Source organism: Poeciliopsis prolifica, unplaced genomic scaffold, assembly GCF_027474105.1.
Source record: "Poeciliopsis prolifica strain line A6 unplaced genomic scaffold, Auburn_PproV2 SCAFFOLD071, whole genome shotgun sequence".
Classification (NCBI taxonomy): Eukaryota; Metazoa; Chordata; class Actinopteri; order Cyprinodontiformes; family Poeciliidae; genus Poeciliopsis; species Poeciliopsis prolifica.
In genome coordinates this window covers 1,158,656-1,171,015 of record NW_026562446.1, presented here as the reverse complement: position 1 = coordinate 1,171,015, position 12,360 = coordinate 1,158,656, and the positions used below count along the sequence as shown (strand labels likewise).

Sequence of the window (12,360 nt, the reverse complement as noted above, 5' to 3'; positions counted from 1 at the left end):
CATTAACTTTGGATCATAGATTTTGGTTCAAGCTGCATTTTTACTTTGAATGAATGTTTCCCTGTTTTACTGGACATTATTTGATATAATAATGTTGTGAGATTATTGGCTCATGTATAATTTATGCTACAGAGAACTTTACTGTTCATGTTGTTGAACTGGTTGCAGGTTTTCTCTTTTGACTCAGTAGCTGCTGTTTTGTGCCTGCAAGTTTGTTGCATGTTTACGTTAATGAGGTGAATTTATAAGCAGATCCATTTTAATTTTGCCACATCACATAGTATCATTTCTAACTAAGATGAAAAATAATCAGCGGATCCAGGCGATCAGCAAAGATGGGCCTCATGGTGATCGGTATCGAAATCGGCAGCAATAAACCGGATCTTTTCCTCCCTACCAAAGACCTTTCTAAAAAGTCCGTATTGACTTTTGGCTGGTATCAAAGCCAGTCGGTTCTGCTGCTGTTAATATTGATACGCACCCTGCTCCTTTCTCTGACCGTGAAATAATCCCGTTAAGCCTTTGGCTCTGGACGCCCGGCATTCCTAGAGCCGTCTGTTGGAAGAGGAACAACAGTCTTCTCTCATATGAGGATGTTACTGAAAGCATCAGATCCCTGATTAAATCCCGCTGGGAGGAAAAGCCTGGAGACAAAACTCCTTTAGTCCTTTTTGGGAACTGTTCAAATATGACAGAGGAGAATCCAGCAGATCCTTCAGCAGGAACCTTGCAGACAAGAGAAGGCAAGAGGAAGAAAGTCTTTGCTCTCAGACAGCTTCTTTATCCAGGATCAGCCATGATGACCTTCATGAGGATGACCTTTCTCTCCTTAGTGAAGGTCAAACTAAACTGGATGAAATATAGAAACAGAAGCTGGAGGCGCGTTTGTCAGGTCTGGAGCCAGATGGTTGGAGGAAGGGGAGCAGTGTTCTTCCTACTGTTTTGGTTCAGAACAATCTAAACTTCATGAGACTTTAGACTCACTTAAAGTTCATGACAAGATTGTATCAGACCATAAAACTCTTGGTTCATTTGGTTCCAGTTCCTACAACAACCTCTACTCCTCTGAAGACTCCCATGAAAAAGCTTCTTTTCTGATTGACTCCATGAAACATTGTGAAGTTGATCTGAGAACAAAATGTGTGATGCTAACCTCACGCTACAGGAAGTAGAAGAGGATATTTGAAGCCTTAAAACAACCAATCAGCAGGTAGTGATGGGCTGTCAAGTAGCTTTATGAGAAATGTGTCAAAGATGTGAGTCCCTTTATTCTCAGGCTCTTTCAGAAAGTATTGATGGTGGAGAATTGCCTCCTACTTTAACACAAGGCCTTATTACTCTGATCCCAAAGGCTGGCAAAGACAAGTTACCCATTGACAACTGGAGACCTATTTGCTGACTGAACAATGACTGGAAAGTTTGGATTTGGCCAGAAGAATGAAACAAACCCTCAGTTCTATTATTGATGAATCTCAATCAGGCTTCATGTCCCACAGACACAAACAACCTGAGGCTTGTGCTGGATCTACTGGACCCTTCAGAACCAATCAATGATAACAGCTTGATTTGCTTGTTGGACTTTTATAAGGCTTCTGACTCTCTAGAGGACGGCTTTACGTATGGGAGCTTAGAAACATTTGCTTTCAGGCCATATTTCATATCCAGCCTCTTTACAAGAAGGTAACTGCTGTGTTAAACTGGTTCCTGTCCCAGATTCCCAGTATCCAGAGGAGAGAGACTGGGCCGCCCAGTTTCCCCTATTTATTCCTGATGGCAGCCCAACTTCTTGCAACATTTATTCTGGGAAACAAAATGCGCCGCATCCCAGTTGCTGATGGAGAAACGTGTATCAGTCCAGTTGCTGATGACACGACTCTGTTTCTGAGAGATGCCGACCAAATTCCTGTTATCCGTCTCATCCAAACTTTCTCTGATGCTTCAGGCCTCAAACTCCATTTAAACTCATGTGAATCGCTTCCCATGTCATCCTGTCGCCAATCCATCTTTACAACATTCCTGCTGCTGAAACACAAGTTTCTCATCTTGCTGTAATTATCACAAAAGATGCCAAAGAAAGACGCCAGCTTGACCTTTGACCCTACAGCCGATGAAAGCAACAAGAAATGAAAGCAGTGGCTTCAAAGAGATTCATGTTTAAGAGGAAGAAAACTGTGATCTAAAGCTGCAGGAAGATCCAGACTAACTTGTGCTGCACTAGCATTAAATGTCCATGTCAGTAAAACTATTGATAAAATGCTCCACAGAAGACCCAAAGATGGTGTCCAATCTTTGGACAGTGCCAAAGACAGTTAGACTCTCTGCTAGATGAGGCTGCATCACATAACAAAAGGTTCAGGCTGTGGCTACAGCAGGGGATGAATGGAGCCTCTGGACATCTTTGCTGTATTAAAGCTTCAGCAGCCTTGTTTATTGCCCTCATATTAGAGCCATTATGGTAACTTTGCCCTCTACAATCAGCCAAATCCAAGCCCAAACTCTCCAGTACCCTGTTAGTGTGAGGCCTTTCCCAGTTGTGTCCTTCACAGCAGTGAAACCCACAAAAGACTCTGCAATAGAGACTTTTTTCTTCCCATCTGTATCAATATATGGAATGATGACTGAGGCCTGCTCTTGCTTTGAAATATTCCAGTTCCACTGCAAAGTCCTTGGAGGCTTTGGTCTGGGCAGATATTTAGCCCAAACACTCTGATATTGAATCCAGCAGTTCATTCTGAGCAGCATGTCAGATATCCAGGGGTTTGTTTGGAGTTTGCAGCCTTTCTAGCATGTTCTGCCAGTGTGACATCAGATCGTGCTCTGAGCTCCAGGATTCACAGAAAAGCTCCAGTTTTAGGATTTCCTACTGACAATTTTCCCCCTTAGTGGCGAGTTTCTCTCTGCAAGGAAGAGGATGCAGTCAATAACTGGAGCCAACACATTTCTCCAGTTGCTTTTCCAGCTGCTGGTTCTCTGCAGTTCACTATCAATAGTCTTACTGAGGCGTAAGCCACATTTCTTTCCACATCAGAGAAGCGTTTATGTGACAACTACTGGTTTCATGGGGCTTCAGTGTTTTTGAAAGACATGGCCAGTTATTATTCCCTCCACAAGCCACGTGGCAGGAACTTTAGCTTCTCCAAAGAGCTTTCATGCAAAACAATAGACTTTGTTAGTATTTCTGGAATACAGTAACCAATCTCCTTCAACTTTCTCTCCATTAGACAGTAAACCAAACAGTAAGCTTTGGGAAAACAGCTGTTACTCTCCTCTGGTCTTGGATTTGGGCCATCAGAACCATTTTCAGCCATGATGCCTAAATGTTCCCGTTTTGTGTGGTAAAGGCCATTAGATGGATCTTGTGAATAAAGCCTCGTCTCAACCCTCTCTGCAGCTCTGCTCCTCTCTCTCCATCATCTGCATAGAAACATTTCAAGATCAACATTTTTCTCCTCTTTCCTTTCTAAATGGGTTACATGTATTTGTAAAAATGATTGTTGGAGAATAATTGATAAAAATAAATGCTGCATCCTGTAAGATATTAAAATGTATTTACCTAAACAGATATTATTGTCCTCAGCTTTATTTGAGCACAAAAACATGCACCAGCAGTGACATTGTAGGAACACGACTGATGATGATGATCAGCCCTTATCAATATGTTCTATTATTTTCTTCATACATTCTGCTGCAGGTGAATCTGTGGCTGTTATTTTGAAGATGCTATTGAATTGGTTGCATCTGTGTCTCTGCTGAAGGTGCAGGAACATGATGAGGTGCAGCTTGTGAAGATGTGTGTGGGGCTGGATGTATGTTTGGCATATGTGCAGGAATGTGGCTGGCAGATCTAGTGCTAATTTAAAAAAAACCTAATTCTCTGTCCTGTTTGACTGCTGTTCTCATTGTGAAATGAGGAATGATGGTAAAGGGACAGGGACATTGTTTGACAAGGACAACATGGTAAACAATGGTACAAGTGGTACCATTGTTTCTGGTACTATTGGGGGAACTGTTGGGACTGGACTGCTCCACTGTTGTGTCCCAAAATAGCATCCACAGATAAGTTATTAATTGGACACATGTTTTATTTTTTCTCCAAGTTTGATACAAGTACAAGTTAATAGTAGCATAGTATAAAGGAAAAGATGAGGAAGCTGACTCTTCAACATTTTCCTTGGATATCCCTTTTCTCACAATCAGCATAATAAGCAGAAGATTCCTCAGTTCAACTCACCCAAATTGTGCTCAGTTAAATTTGTTGAATTGAGTTTAGTGAATCTCTGCAGGATCATGTGAAGCATCTGTTGGAAGAAATAGAGAAATGATTTGTAACAATACAAGGGATACCTCAATAAAGGAGAAGATTAATTCAACGTCTCTGACACACCTGAGTTGCCAACCGTTTTATTTTCCCATTTGTCAGGATTTCTAACCACACAGTATTTTTGTCATGAAATCGAATTTGTGCAAATAAATTCACATTTTTCAAATTCTGCAACTATTTTACTACTTTTTACGTAAATAGACAGACAGACAAGGACATAATCAACTAAATCAGTGAACAAACTGCTGAGAAGCTGAGAAAGACTATTGGCTTTGTGAAGAAATTAGAAAACATGTTTCTGTTGCTGGTTTCACAGTTAGCTGAAATTGTCCACACACAATTAGCTACTGGAAATATCTTTGTGATTTTGCCCCTTAATTTGTTCACACAGTTTGTCCAATCGTATCCCTTCTAAACTTTAATCAGTGCTTTCAATGCTTTTGATGCATTCTTGTCATTCTGTGATATAAAATCAACAAGCTACAGAAATGCATTATTCTGAGGCCTTTAGGAATCTACAATTGTGCATCATATGCATTCAGAAGCTCAGTTCTGTTTTTACTCAGGAAGTTATGAAAAGTGAAAGAAGCACATCTTTCTCTCTGAACATTTTCCTGCATGTTCTGTGTTTGTGGCTGAACTAAAAACAACCCCAACCTGTCGCATAAGCAAGTGCAAATTATTGATGGGCATATTTGCATTTGCATGAATTTAGTGCCATCTGCTTTCTGCTCTGATTTGGATTATTTTGCTTTACCAAATCACAGATTAGTCGTCATTGACGCTCAAACATGAATGAAGACAATCTTCCTTAATCTGAACAAACATTTTATGTCGACCACTAAACCTTTTAAACGGCCGTGGCAACATCACTGACCAGTTAGATTCATATTGTCTCCCACCTGCCAACAACCTTTGAGTATCTTTTGAGAAAAAGTGAAAAACAGGTTAGCAATGTTTTAAAGACAGACTTTTATCAACTTTGTGACTTCATGTGCTGCTATTTTCAGTTTGACTTTGTAAATTAAAACCAGACCCAATCAGTTTATATTTCAAAGACTCCATGCCTGATGGTCGGTACATGTCATGCTCTTTCTTGCATGTTATTCTTGCATGATTTCTTAGTCTTGTGCTGAGTGTGGAATACATGTGGATATAAACAGAATATGCCAGAGCTAAAGTCCACTCTATAAAACTTTGGCAGAGTGAGCCATCCCACAAAGGGCTTTTATTTCTGCTTCAGTGGCTCTGAAGGATTTTGTCAAAGAGGGATATTTGAAAGACAAAAAGACACGGCCAGAAATAAAACACCTGCTGCTACGTTTGAAAAAGGTGCGAGGACTGAGATCTGTGGACAACTTCAGGAGCCTTTGAAACAAGAAACTACCTTTCACAAGCACCAAGTAAATCAATTTGTTCATTGGTTCTATCAGCTCACAATTGCCGTCCGAAAAGGCAGTTATCAAAGAGAACATCACATGTCAAGTCTTTTGTGCTTTGAGACCCACGAGAAAGCAGAAAAAAAAGAACAGATCAATGTGGGAATTATTGACTTTGACTGCCGGTCCTATTGGACCTTGGTGTTTTGTTCAGCTAAATTGTCCAGGTGGAGGGCGATGGTGAACCTGACAGCCTTGTGCCACCATGTTTTAAACCAAACTGAAGTAGTGTGCCTTACAAAAGATTACTTATCCTTGAACTGTTTTAATAATTTATCTCATTACAGCAGCAAATGGATGTTACATTATCTACAACACAAGACAATGTATAATTTCAAAGTGGAAGAAGATAGTTCTATGGTTTTTCACGTTTTCTTAAGAAAAAGATCAATTTAAATATGCTGTAGTTTGATTCCTCCAAATAAAATGATTTTTAGATGTCAGAAAGCAGTCGACTGATGTACTCAGATGTTTGTTAGAGAACAAACCTCAGACAACATCCCTAGACACGCAGTCAAAACTACTCATTTACTTAAACCATGTCCTGATTTAGAATGAGAGACAAAATCCAAACCTCAATTCAACATCTCTTAAAAGACTTGTAAATCTATACTCACAGACAGTCTCCATTCACACTGGATGAGTTTGTTTTTTTTTATTTTGTCAAGAAGAATGGCAACAATGTTGCCTATCAGATGTGCAAAGGTGGTAAAAACAAAACCTGAAAGACTTGCAGCTTTACCTGATGCAGGAGACACGTTGACTCACACAAAAATTTTACTTTCTTTTGTAAAGTATTTAAAACCATCAATCGCTTTCATTGACTTCACAAAGGTTCTGGACCTTGTGGTGGTCTGTTCCTTAACATCTCAATGAAATACAATGAATCTTGTGGTGTATTTATTTGATTCAGTGTTGTATAGTAACAAAGTAAAAATACTTCACTACTTTACTTTAGCATATTTTGGAGTACATCATACTTTCCTCGAGTATGAACATTTTTGATAACTTTCCCTTTTTCTTGCTGTTCTCTATGTTTTCAGTGTGTTTTCTGGTTTGGTCACATGATCTGCAGACTGACAGTGACATGGTTTGATTTAACTTGCGGACCCACATGCAGTAACCACACACTGGATAGAAAGGTAAGTGATTTATTTACAACAGGACAAATAAAATTCAGTCCTCTGGACTTCGATATGCGGCGAGGGTCGCTCGACCAGGTTGGCCTGAAACGAGAGCTGAATTATAATGGGTTCAGAATGTGAGTTCGGAGGAGGAATCAGGAGCTGGTTACATTGGTGCGGATTTTCCAGAGCTTAGGGGTGAGGCGTCAGGATCCGGCGTGAGGGTGTGCAACGGTGCCGGAGGGAGTGCGAGGAGTTAGCTCGGGTGGTTGGAACAGGATGGAGTCAGTGGAAACGGCGGAGCAGGCAGGCAATCTCAGGAGCTTCTTGAAACGAGAACACAAAAAGTCCTGGAAACGAACAGGATACGGAGAGTAAGTAACTTCGAGTTACACAACAAGGTTCAAGAAACAAGTTTTCAACAGGTGAGGCCAGAGTGACTCCCGGTAGCGTTAACCATCTAGGGATGACTGGAGGATTCTGCCGCTCCTTTATTCCAGCACGCTGATGAGGCAAATCAGCGTCACCTGCGCTGGCTCCACAGGCTCCTCACGAAGATCCTCGCTGAAAGAAGATGTAACACTCCCACTCACACTCTCACGCACACGCTCTCACAACCGAATCCTGACTGACAGACTTTTAATAAAACTTTCAATGGCGGCTAAAGCAGCAGGTCAATAGTGGTGGAACCAAAACCAGCTCTGTCTCAACTGTTTGCTGAAAGAACATGGAAGATGGTGAGGAATGTTTTAATAGAGCCTCCATCCTCATGTTTCATCAGTTTGAACCTCTGGGCTGATTAAGGCCTTATTGATCCTGGTCACTAAGAACATCGATTAGGCCTCATTTAGTCTGCAGACTTCCTGGCTCATCCATTCGCTCTCACCGTGTTCGAGGTTCGTTTGGCCTTCAGCTTTCGTTCATTTAGACTTACTGAAGAAATGCTGCTGCTTTTTAATAAAGTTTATTTGTTTAGCACATTTCAGCAAATTCAAAATGTTTCATAAAACATAACAGTCAAATACAAAGTTTTAAGCAATAAAATGTTTACAGAATTATTTCTAATTGTACAAAAAGGCTTTAGTCAAATAAAAATCTGTAAAAAAAAATATTACCATTGATCAGAATAATTGATTACTGAAATGATCAGTATGTAAAAGTCGGCCATGTTTGGTTCTGTTGGCAGGATCGGGTTTTCTGGACGGACGGTGAAAACAAAGCCATCTTCGGCGCCAACAAGTTCTCTGGTTCTGATGTCGTCACGCTCGCCAGCAACCTGAACGACCCTCAGGACGTCATCGTCTACCATGAGCTGATCCAGCTGGCTGGTGAGGGGTCAAAGGTCACCCAGTTTAACCCAGAACTGGTGTGGAACAAGTTCTCCAGCTTGATTTGGGCTTCAGTTACTCAGTGATTCATTTGTTTTGTTTTTCTGCAGGTACCAACTGGTGCACAGAGAAAAGTGAAAATGGCGGCTGCAGCTTCTTGTGTCTTCCTGCTCCACAGATCAACAAACATTCCCCAAGTACAGCTGCGTGTGTCCTGCAGGCCAGGAGCTGGCAGCAGACGGCCAGCGCTGCAGACCCGGTGAGCTCTGCACAGAAATGCAAACACTGATTCTGCTGCTGCAGCTTTTCAACATCAACCTCTTTCCACTGCTGAAGTCTTTTTTGTTTTCAATATAGTAAGAACCACTCGCCTGTTTTTAAGGCTTCTAGAGGAGAAAAGGAAGCGGCGTCTTGAATTTTAAGTTGTGGGTAAATGTCTGCAGTGGTCCAGTTTGCAGCGGCTCCAGGATTGTTTGCAACAATTAGCGGTTGCAGGAGTGAAGGCAGAGCAGCGGCGCTGGCCTTTCCCTCCTGCTGGACGACCGGTTGCTTAGAGACTCGCTTTGTTTTTCCCTGCGGCTTCGCTCCTTTCACAGATTAGCCTTTTCAAACCCAACAGAAACCTGACAGCTGAATCCGCAGCACTAATTGGACTCTGGTTCCAGCCGGGACTCGCGGATCGCTGGACCGTCTTCATGACGGCGCTCAGAACAAACTGCAGGAAACGCTGAGAATCTGTGGAGGATTAAGAGTTTTAACTGAGTATAAAACATGCTGAGGTTGTGTTCAAAAAACCCAACAGAACAGGGGGAATCCATATCTTTCAGATATCGAACCTTAAAAACTAAATTTTATCACCCAGCTCGACTGCATCCTTGATCTTCTGAGTTTGCTTCCATTTTCCCCTTTAGTTTCTGGTTGTTCCACATTTCATTGAAGTATTTACCCTAAACTTGGTCAATTTTAGTTCTTTATATTGGGAAGCTTATTTAAATCCCATTTGGAGGCTGAACCTCTGTTGGTTGCAGTGAAAATGGGTGCCTGTCCCTTTAAGACTAATTTCTGCCCGTCCAGCCCATTTTCCAGCTGGGCCGACCGGGAACTGTAGAGCTTTGTGAGGCTGCTGCTCCGGCCGACTCTAATCCAGTTAGAAACACAAAGTGAACAGAAGCTCAACTCACAGCGACAAACGACTGTTTTTATTGTTCACGCCGTTACAGATCAGTGGAGGTTTTTCCTTCAGTGGGAGCTGAAATCATAGACGTTTCAGTTTCTCATTGCTTACAATGAGAAACTTGAAATCCCATAATGCTTTGCTGAGTGGGCAGATTTGTTTACATTTCATGAAGAAAGTTTTTTTATTTTCCTCTTCACAGAATGACTGATCAGAACCGAGAAACTCAAAGCTCCTCAGAAATGTCAGCAGCTTCTTGATATTTGTGATAATTCACAGGAATATGATCATTACTGACTGTTTTCAGAGCCTAATAATATGCTATATGTGGCATTATCTAACAAAATGGACCCTGCAATTTGTTCTACATTAGGAATCCAGATTTGGCTGCAGAACTCAAATAGAAGTTTATGCACACAGTGTGACGTCGCCTCTGATCCTTGTGCAATAAGACCAAAGGCTCCAGTATAGTCAATAAATTACTATAAATAACCTTCATCACAAAAAGTGACATCAGATTTTAGTTTTATTTTGTCTTTGGCAAAAGACCACAAGCCATTTCTCCCGTTAGCACTAAACTAGCTAGCATTTGTTTCACTGTATTTACCCAGAATGCCCTACGCTGTAGTTCACTTCCTGCTTTAGGAACAATCTGTGGTTCGTTCATATGCATTCAAACTGCACCAGCCTTCACTTCAACCAAACAGGCCGATGTTTGTAGGTGGACCAGAGTTCAGTTCCACATTCACACCTCCCCACATGAACTGGCCTTTCCAGGCAAAAGGACCAGACTTCCCAGTGTGAGTCGTTTATTACAGGATGGTGAAACCATTCATGCAGATTGCAGCGACTCTCCCATCCTCTTGATTTGCATCAGATAAACCAGTTTACTCTCCAGAGATCTGGTCTACATTCAAAGAGAACTCAGAAATGGGACGACCTTGAATGCTTAAGGTTTGTTGTTGCTCTTCTAGTGACAGACTCTTCCTGTGAGGACGGTAGTGAAGCTGTAACGCAGCCTAAAGGTAAAACCTAACGCCGTCATCTCAGCATGCTGGGCTCTCAAATCAAGTAGCTTCCAGTTTTTCTCCTCTGGCAAAGATTTTTCTGATTTAACCTTCTCTTCTGCTTTAACTGAAACTTCTGCTGCTTTGGTCCTGATCTGAATCTAAGAGCTGAAATTAACCTGTAATTCCTCAAATCTTCTAATCCAGCTGAGATTATAAATGTTCAGTTGGATCATTTCAACCTGGAAACTCTTGGAAGAACTTAAATTCCCTGTTTTATTTTTTACTGAAGTAATTTTGATCTTAATCAGGAACATGAGGAATCCCTGTGACTTGTTGCTAAATGCTGAACAATCCATGTGACATTCGGTCATCACCTCTCTGCTGCTGGAAGAGTTTAAAGCTCTGACAAATTAATCTAGTACAGGAGCGCCATCTAGTGGTAGAAAATGGGAAGTACACATGCAATATTTGGCTCAAACAAAACCTACATTCTTGCCTGACTGTAGTTTACAAACCTCAAAACCTGCTGGAAGATTTTTAGTTTTGCTATTGGAACCTTTTTTTACCCCCCTATTCTGCATTTGTAAAGATTAATGCAGGATTCGCTGAAGCTCGTTTTGATTGAGAGCTTTAGATTTACACCAAGCTGATATTTGGCAAATATTTTCTGCTTCAGAAAATGAGCCTTTATAAAAACCCTCCAAATGAAACATCCCAGCAGGTTTTACTGCTGTTTGCACTGTACAATGGCTGCTGGAAAAGACAACCGTAATTTAGAAACCACTTGCTGCTTGTTTCTGCAGGAGGCTCCACTTCTACTTTTCAAAGCTATACGATTGTACAGTGGTGAATCTGTTTAGATTTTTTATTTGGAATTGGTGACAAGAAGTCTTAAAACGGCTCATGAACTAAGCAGACTTGAACATTATCCAAGATTGAGTTTGCAGGTTTTGTGTAGACCATGACCCTATCCTAAACTCTTTAAGGTTTATGGAAGTACTGATTTTGTCGTCTCTTCCAGAAGCCAATGTGAGCACATCTATCCAGTGGACTCCACAGCCAGAGGCTCTGCTGCTGCCTGGGCCATCCTACCTGTCTGTAAGTGCCTCTGCCTCCTCCTCTAAGGTCAAACATGAGGTCAAATCTGTTTCCCAGCAGCCTGTGTCTCTGCTGCAGTGCTGCTGGCCATGGCCGGAGCGGGCGCCTACCTGATGTGGAGGAACTGGCAGCTGAAGAACCAGAAGAGCATGAACTTTGACAACCCAGTCTACCTGAAAACCACAGAAGAAGACCTCAACATCGACATCACCGCCACGGCGCCAACGTGGGCCACACCTACCCAGCAGGTGAGTTTAATTTTTTAAAATCTGATTTGGAAATCTTCAAGTCAATATTTTGTGATGTGGTTGAAAATGCTGCCATTTCCTCTCAGTTACATAAAATCCATCTTTCCTTCCTCTGTTTCTGTTGACAGATTTCCATAGTGAGCACAGACGATTTATCCTGATCGTTCTCAGGATTTTGGTTTTTTATTTCTTCTCCTTGCGGAAACCTCCTCCGTGTTACGATGCCAACGGTTCGCCGTAACGGCGGGGACCTTACAGTTCAACCACATGCCTTCAGAAGTGCATTAAGTCCTGATCTGTGGTGAAGAGGAAATGTTATTTATTATGTGAATACTTCCATGAGTTTTCCACATTCACTCCACAGTGTTGAGGAATTTTTATTCTTGCTTTTCCGACGTCGTCTTTGCCGTCTGTTCAGAGAACAGTTTGTCTTTGAGGTCTTTCATGTCCAGCCTGGACTGAACCTCTGAAGAAACCAGGCGTTCTTCATCAACCCGTTTCCTGGTTCTGATTCAAACCGGGTCAAAGTTCTCAGGTCTCAACGGGGAACAAGTCTGGAGACTAAAAGTATTTAATTATGAAAACAGATTGTTAATATTTCTGATCATGCTTTGCTGA

General features: G+C 41.6%; 1 pseudogene; it reads left to right on the top strand.

The window, feature by feature from the left end:
* Window positions 1-335: 335 nt before the first annotated feature.
* LOC129351999 (very low-density lipoprotein receptor-like) lies at window positions 336-11,903 on the top strand (annotated as a pseudogene).
* The last annotated feature ends 457 nt before the right edge of the window (window positions 11,904-12,360 follow it).